This window comes from Schistocerca cancellata, chromosome 3, assembly GCF_023864275.1.
Source record: "Schistocerca cancellata isolate TAMUIC-IGC-003103 chromosome 3, iqSchCanc2.1, whole genome shotgun sequence".
NCBI classification, from domain to species: domain Eukaryota; kingdom Metazoa; phylum Arthropoda; class Insecta; order Orthoptera; family Acrididae; genus Schistocerca; species Schistocerca cancellata.
In genome coordinates this window covers 425,719,604-425,726,759 of record NC_064628.1, presented here as the reverse complement: position 1 = coordinate 425,726,759, position 7,156 = coordinate 425,719,604, and the positions used below count along the sequence as shown (strand labels likewise).

Sequence of the window (7,156 nt, the reverse complement as noted above, 5' to 3'; positions counted from 1 at the left end):
AGCGAAGTGTAATGCCGGCCGTAAAATAGCTTCATACAAATAATGTCAGTGGATTGGTTGACAAATTAATAGCCTTATAAATGTTCTGTGAAAATACTGAATATTGGTTCAGCGCTGTACAACGCTGCTCGCATTTAAGCTGTTACAAACATTAATACTTTTCTGATTCTGGCACATTAATATTTTTCTGACTTTGGTTGAAAAATTATTTCTTTTACAAAATATACATTGGATCGGTCGGGCACACAGTTTTAATCTGCAGGAAGTTTCATATCAGCGCACACTCCGCTGCAGAGTGAAAATCTCATTCTGGAAACATCCCCCAGGCTGTGGCTAAGCCATGTCTCCGCAATATCCTTTCTTTCAGGAGTGCTAGTTCTGCAAGGTTCGCAGGAGAGCTTCTGTAAAGTTTGGAAGGTAGGAGACGAGGTACTGGCAGAAGTAAAGCTGTGAGTACCGGGTGTGAGTCGTGCTTCGGTAGCTCAGTTGGTAGAGCACTTGCCCGCGAAAGGCAAAGGTCCCGAGTTCGAGTCTCGGCCGGGCACACAGTTTTAATCTGCCAGGAAGTTTCATATCAGCGCACACTCCGCTGCAGAGTGAAAATCTCATTCTGGAAACATCCCCCAGGCTGTGGCTAAGCCATGTCTCCGCAATATCCTTTCTTTCAGGAGTGCTAGTTCTGCAAGGTTCGCAGGAGAGCTTCTGTAAAGTTTGGAAGGTAGGAGACGAGGTACTGGCAGAAGTAAAGCTGTGAGTACCGGGCGTGAGTCGTGCTTCGGTAGCTCAGTTGGTAGAGCACTTGCCCGCGAAAGGCAAAGGTCCCGAGTTCGAGTCTCGGTCGGGCACACAGCTTTAATCTGCCAGGAAGTTTCATATCAGCGCACACTCCGCTGCAGAGTGAAAATCTCATTTGGGAATGTTCAAGTTGCTTTCCATTTGAGTTACAGTATCATTTATACTTCATTTTATTAAAAGTGTATTGTGCTGCATTCATAGACCGACAACTAAATTCTCACAGCTAGCCACTACCTGTAAGTCGTACATTCTACTTACGACAAAGTGCAAAGGCAACTACTACTGCGCTCCGTGCACCCCCTGCTTACAATCGATTCGGCCAGACAGACAACATCTTTAGTTCAATGGCGTCAAAGATACGATCTCTTCTATATGTGAAAACCATTTCATTTAATTTTTCATGATATATATTACAAAATCGAGCTCCACGTACAAGTGGACCCCTCAATAAGCCAACATTCATAGCTATTGCCTGAATAGAGCCGCGAGTTTCCATAAATCTCAAATGTATGTATTTCAAATGTTTCATCTAGATATAGCTCAAATTGTTGGATTCTCTTATTCGTCTTCTCCAGTATTTCATCTTTTCAAGTTATTACCTTGTAATGACCATCCAATTCCATCACGTTTACTTTAATTGCTTCAAAGTTTGTATAAATTTATAAACACATGTGTCCTTTACATCGACCCCTCAGAATGAGAGCATGTTACGTGCAGATATGTACGTCCTGTAAAGTCTACTGACGAAGTTGCACACTGGTACACAATCTTTTAAAAAGAAATTTTTGTAAATTTTCTCTATATCGTCCATCATTCAAATTTTTTGTTTTGATAATAAGCAGACATAATATATTCTTTTCCAGCAATCCACATACGTGGCAGTAAGTACAATGAACATCATGTCACTTTCCACATATGCTTGGTAAATCTTTTTTTTACATCTATCTTCCCGTTTTAAGGCAATAATAAGGTTTGTATTATCTTTCAGCAGCTGCCTTGGACTCTGATAGAATATCTCATTTCGTTTCAAGTTATTTTTCGTGTTTCCCATATCAGTGGCTGTTGGCCGAATTAAATTCCTGAGATGTAATTCCGTTATCTCTGTAGTCACTTTCGTACTACTTGTTGATTATCACAAAATCGCCATTTTATAAAGCTCACTTCTGTTTCTATAGTTCCTTTCTGGAAAAGATCAATTCTGTGATAGGTTTATGTAGGCCTTACAAGAGAATCAGAGCTTACTGCACTGATCAGATAATATATATCTTCAGAATTATTTCAGGACACAAGCTTATATTTATTTTTGTCATGTAGCTATGGAGAACATTCTGAATACTGTGAATAAAACCACAGATAAATGTTATTAAATATCCATGAAATCTTATTCACCTATTCCCCTCACTTAAATTCTCTCCAAGGCAAAAAAGAATTACAAACCGTGAAGGAATTATCCACATGGGATAGAAATTAGCAGACGTGATGTAAATGTACAGAAAACGTCTTCAGCATGGAATCTCACTGAATGGAACAAAAATGGCTTCAGTGATGAGTTCTGCTTCGAAACGAGCCACGATGGCCAGCGAAGACGTGTCTGGAAACATCCCTGAATATCAACCTGACTATCGCCGGCCATACAGCCGTACGGCCGTACAACCTTGCATCAGGGAGTTGAGATCAGGGGTGCCATTTATTTCCATATCAGGTCCCTTTGAGTTCTCATCCTGGGTACCCTTGCAGCACAATGGTACGTCGTCTTTATTCTATACCCAGTTTTGATGCCCTTCTTGGGAATCGGTCCTGAGCTTACTTTTCATTAAAATAATACCCACCTACTCACAGCAAGAGTTTCTACTACTTGCCTTCATGCGTACGGAACTCTGCCTTGGTCGGAAAGGACGTTTGGAGCATTATGGACAGGGTCCTCAAACGTCCTACAGATTTTGCCTATCTAACTTGCCAGTTGGACAACATTTGGCACAACGACCCTCAGGATTACAGCCAACAACTATATCAGTCAGTGCCAACTCGAACGACTGCTTGAGTAACGGACAAAGTGGATCATCGCGTTGTTGACTTGCTCAATTTGTGTAGCTCTGTTTCTTGTATAAATCATCAAATTTTTACTGAAAATGTGATCATTTCTTTGTCTGTACATTTACATCACATCTACAGATTTCCATCCTATTCGGTTAATTCCTTAGTTATTTATTATTTCTTTCTTGCTTAGAGTGTTTTTAAGACAGGGAAAAGATAACCCAGTAAAGTTTTGTAAACGTGAGTCTCATGTGCATTTTTGTGAAATGTGAAAGGCAGAATTTTATAGTCGCTCTTCCGCCAAAATTTTATTTTGATGTTGTAGGAACCTGCTACATATGTCGAATATTAAAGCCTACAACAGTCACTTCCAATGCCAGTGGACGCCCTGTGACCCGAGTGCTACTGCCGTACTGAATACTAGCACTTGGAAAGAAAAAATATTTTTCGCTACTCCCTTGGCAGACGAAATTTTATAATAATGCATGGCAAGCGCTACTGTAAAGTGAAAGCGGGTATTCAAGACATAAATTGTAGGTGACTGATATTTAACATGTATGTATGTACTTCCTTGTTCGTGTACAGTACGTATGAAATGAATGTATGAGCGGAAAATGTTTAGAACATTGTACAACCAGAGGAGAGAGGAATTCGCTGGTAGTGCAGAGAAACCGCAAAATTTAGTGCAAGTTTTAATTATAGTTCTGCACAGTTAACTATCTAGGTCAACCCAAATTCCAGGTCAACATATATGTAATGTATAGGGAGTATGTGTAGTTATATTCAGTGAATTAATCTAGTAATTTTGGGCGAAATTTACATGTCCTGTCGACAGTTAATTCAGATGCTGCTCCATTGTTTCTCAGTACCAATGGTGTGATGCTGCAAACACTGTTGTTAATATATTGTACAATGAGATTAAAAGCCGGCATGAGTGGCCGTGCGGTTCTAGGCGCTTCAGTTTCGAACCGAGCGACCGTTACGGTCGCAGGTTCGAATCCTCCCTCGGGCGTGGATGTGTGTGATGTCCTTAGGTTAGTTAGGTTTAAGTAATTCTAAGTTCTAGGGGACTGATGACCTCAGAAGTTAAGTCGCATAGTGCCCAGAGCCAGTTGAACCATTTTTGAGATTAAACATCAGTGTTTAGTGTGTCTGCTGGGCAGGTGTCTTATTTTGTAGAACAGTAGTAAATGTTATGGTATGTTAATAGCTGGATCTCAGAGAATAGCAATGGAACCGAGCTAGCATTATATAGCTGAAGTGGGATCTGCAGTGGTTCACGTTAAAACCAGCTGAGGCATCAGATCATGTTTATCATGCAAAAGTTATAAGCTATGTCTTTAATGATGCCACGGAATCAACAGTCTACGTTAAAAAATCATCTGAGCATTCTCACCTCTGCTGAAAAAATTTCTACAAAAACAGAAGACAATGTAATCCGAATTGGTATAATTGTCACAAGAATGGGAGACAATGTTATTCGAGTTGTCATAGAATCAAAAAACGATGACTCAATATCAAGACCATATCACATGCAAACTGAAAGAAGTGGACACTAAGTGATATCCTTTAGCACACAGTTTACTGAAAGAGGTTGGGGCAATATCAGCTAAGGTAAGGGGAATGAGGTAGGCACGTTGACCATGATTTATTCACAAAGGTAAATAATGAGGAGACAAGGCATCAAAAATTGCTGAGAGAGCAGTTGCAACAGCCATGGCAGCAATCTTTGGAAATGATTAATATGAAGATATGCGAAAAGAATACACAAAAGTAGATCATGATATGGACAAGAAAGTTCAAGAAGCCATTAATAAAATTATGAAAGTTGCCATCATGGGGGAGGATTCCATGGAAAGCCAAACTGAAATTGTATTATGTTACACAACAAAAAGATGAGATCACACTTTGCAAGGAGGCAGTACGCCATTTTTGATTAAATATTTGAGTTAAATGTGAACTAGCTGGACGGAACTCGCGAAGGATAATCAGTCGAAAAGTCAAGAATGCCAGGATGAACACATACATGATCAAAATTAAATCAGTTGCAGCACACAAAATATGCGTTATTCTATGAGCCTTGACGCAACTCCAGAGCTGCAATGCTATTAAATATGTTCATGTTTCAAGTTATTTTATAAGCCGTGGAAATTTCTATTTTTTACACCAGATGAAAGAACAACACACCTCGTCATGTTAATCCGTTTTTTAAAGGACTTATGCCTATATCATTCACAGATGCACAGAAAATAGGCCTGGTCAGCGGCGGCTACACAGAAGGCGATGCTGATTTGTGGCCCTTTGAGATTTAAAACTTCAAAAAACGAGGTCTACTTGGATGACATAATAGTTTTTGCTGAGGATTTAGATGAACACGAGACATGCCTAAGAGAAGTATTTGATAGATTAAGAACAGCTTATCTCATGCTGAGCATTGCCAATGTCCAACTGAACATTCACAGTTTAATTATTTTGGGCATATTATTAGTCATGTTAGAGGGAGAACAGATCCACATCTCATTTCAGCTGTGTGTATTAGTGCAGATCTGCAAGCAGAGAAGAAGCTACAATCGTTCTTGTATTAGGAAACTATTACCAAAAATTATTGAAAGGGTTAGTAGAAAATTCACAACCGTTGACTATAATAACAGAGCTCCGTTTCATTGGACATGAGAGTGGCAGACAGAATTTCAATATTTAAAAGTGATTTTAACTCCAGATTTTGTACTAGGTTTTCCTGCTTCTACCTAACAATTGTTGGTATAATGTGATGCAAGCAATACTGCTTTGGAAGCTAATTTAATTCTAAGCGTACATTGTCAGGAACATCTAGTAGCATATGCGTCTCATCAGCTAAAATTGGCTTAGTGCAATTATTCGACTATGGAAAAGACATTGTAGCTTTAAATGCGGTATTTCGTTTTTCCGTTGTTATTTATATGGTCGTAAATTCATAGTAGTTACGGATCGCACGTCCTTGAAGTGGTTATTGATTCTAGAAGATCATTCCAAGTCAAGTTACTGTAGCGGCATTAAAATTAAATGACTCTCAGTGTGAAATGTTTCTCAAGCGCGGAGTTAAAAACACACATTAGGACATTCTGGAAATTGAGGTGTCTCAAGTTTCTGCATTAAGTTTAATAGACTGCAAGATGCCACAAGCAGCTACATAGTATGGAAATTGTACAGCAAGCCACCATGGTTGCCTATGCAGGAAAGTTTAGTGTTCAGATCAACTAAATGTGGTCCGTGTGTCATCATTCTGACACGACTCCAAAGCGAAGTGCTATGACTCGCACATGACCATGTACTGGCGGCACATTGAGGAAAAAGAGCTAGTGGCAGACTAATTGCTGAGAGATGTTGGCAGATAACCAAGTGTAGTGAGGTGGAGCAACATGTTAGAAATTACATTCCTTATGCTCGAAAAACAGATCTATATTGTAAGGTCCCCTTAGAAGAATTAATGATTACTGTGCTGATAAACCCCTTACGTTATTGATTTTCAAACAGCTGTGCAAAACTGAACCTACTCAGACATTTCGCTCTTTACCTATTCTGATCAACACTAAACTGACACATAATATTTTTAGCGCAAAGCAATCTGACTTTCAATAATCCGTACAACAGAATGGCCCTGACTAACATTAACCTATACGTTTCACAAATCACTTAACTCACCAAAATCTTCGTTACTCGAACTACTGCAATACAGCGAGCGCCAACACTGCCAGCTAAATAAAAGATTCTAACTACTGAAGGCACTAACTAGTGATAAGCATAGTCAGCAAATGAAAGATTTTGATAGAGAACAAACAATGTATTTACCTTAATAGTGTTCAAAAGTCATAATATAAATATCAGTTCATGACATCCAATCTTACAAATTTACTCTCTCTGTCCAAAACTCCGCCATCCCACTCCCCACATCCACCACTGTTGGCGGCTCACCTCCAACTGCGCAACGCTACGCGCTGTTAACATCCAGCTGCCCAACACTACAACGGCAGACAACAATGCAAAACTAGCCACAGACTGCACACAGCACAGCCAGTGATTTTCATACAGAGCACTACGTGGCGTTACCAATAAGAAAACCTATACAGCCTACTTACAATACCATTAAAAGGTGCTACTCCAGACGTTACCAGAATCATAAATACTTTTCCAGTGGAAGTAATTGATGTGTTAGCACTGTTTAATAGATACCTTGCTTGGGATAAATGTGTACTGAGTATGACAGATTATTTTTCGAAATACCTAGTATCGACAACAATGCCAGAAAAAAATGTGAGCACTGTAGCTCAAGCCACGGTCAACAACTGCG

The 7,156-nt window shown here is 39.5% G+C and overlaps 1 non-coding gene across 1 annotated transcript; it reads left to right on the top strand.

Moving 5' to 3' along the window:
• Nucleotides 1-470: 470 nt before the first annotated feature.
• Nucleotides 471-545, top strand: Trnas-cga (transfer RNA serine (anticodon CGA)). Its single transcript has one exon. It is a non-coding gene; the product is annotated as a tRNA-Ser (tRNA).
• The last annotated feature ends 6,611 nt before the right edge of the window (nucleotides 546-7,156 follow it).